Source organism: Octodon degus, unplaced genomic scaffold (assembly GCF_000260255.1).
Source record: "Octodon degus isolate 3935 unplaced genomic scaffold, OctDeg1.0 scaffold00004, whole genome shotgun sequence".
Classification (NCBI taxonomy): Eukaryota; Metazoa; Chordata; class Mammalia; order Rodentia; family Octodontidae; genus Octodon; species Octodon degus.
Window position 1 is genome coordinate 31,837,015 of NW_004524580.1, and position 1,002 is coordinate 31,838,016.

General features: G+C 49.8%; 1 pseudogene; it reads left to right on the forward strand.

Annotated features, from left to right (window-relative positions):
* Positions 1-557: 557 nt before the first annotated feature.
* On the forward strand, positions 558-631 carry LOC111817428 (annotated as a pseudogene).
* Positions 632-1,002: the final 371 nt, after the last annotated feature.

Below are 1,002 nucleotides of genomic sequence, written 5' to 3' on the forward strand. Positions count from 1 at the left end.
CCCTGAAATAACATTTTAGATACACTCTGTCTACTTTTATAGTATTAAATTTTCATCTTCACGAAGTCACGGCCTTAGGAAGATGGAATGCTTGTCAATCAGCCCCCCAAGGTCACCCACACCACAAGGCCACTCCAGCACACAGTGGGCCCAGGGGCACAGGAAGCAATCCAAGCCCTTCCTGCTGGAAGTGGGGCTCCTCACCATCCTACAAACATGGTGACCAAGCTCACCAGCTCTGTATGTGGACAGTAAATTCCCCCTGGAACTGGAATTCAAACGCAGTTTAGTAACTGGAACTAAGAACCCTTAACAATTCACTTGTTGAAACTAGATTTATAATTGTATTGTTGTTTATACCACCTCAAGACAACTCACATAATCCACTGCCTGAAATCTGCATATTCTGAGGAAGTTACACACCAAGGTTTAAATTTCTGAACTAGTATTCCATGATAACACATTCTGGAATTATTTTAATTTAAAATATGTTACTGCTTGTACCCAGAAACCCCCCCAGAGCCTCAACAGTCAGAGTTTCCAAGGCAGCTGGACTAGTGCTCGCTTCGGCAGCACATATACTAAAATTGGAAACGATACAGAGATTAGCATGGCCCTGCGCAAGGATGACCACGGCAGCTGGATTAGACTGTGCGATGCTGGGACAGAGTGCCCCACTGTGGGTGTGCATGGCCGGGGCGGGATCAAAGGGGCAAAGGCAGGCCTGCTGCCGCCTGCTCACCGGCACGGGCTGTGTTCTCCGCGATGCCCCTCTGCCGTAGCACCCGACCTTGGAGCCTGCCAATGGCGCGCTGACACCTCTACAAACTGAGCTAGATAAACCTTTCTGCCTGGTATTTTGTCTCAGCAGTGAGAAAAGAAACCAAGGGGGGAAAAAAAAGGAGGTCTCAGGCCAGCGAGATAGCTCAGCAGACTTAAGTGCCTGCCTAGGCAAGCGCAGGAAGGGGGTTCCATCCGGGCACCACGGCGAGCGCAGGAAGG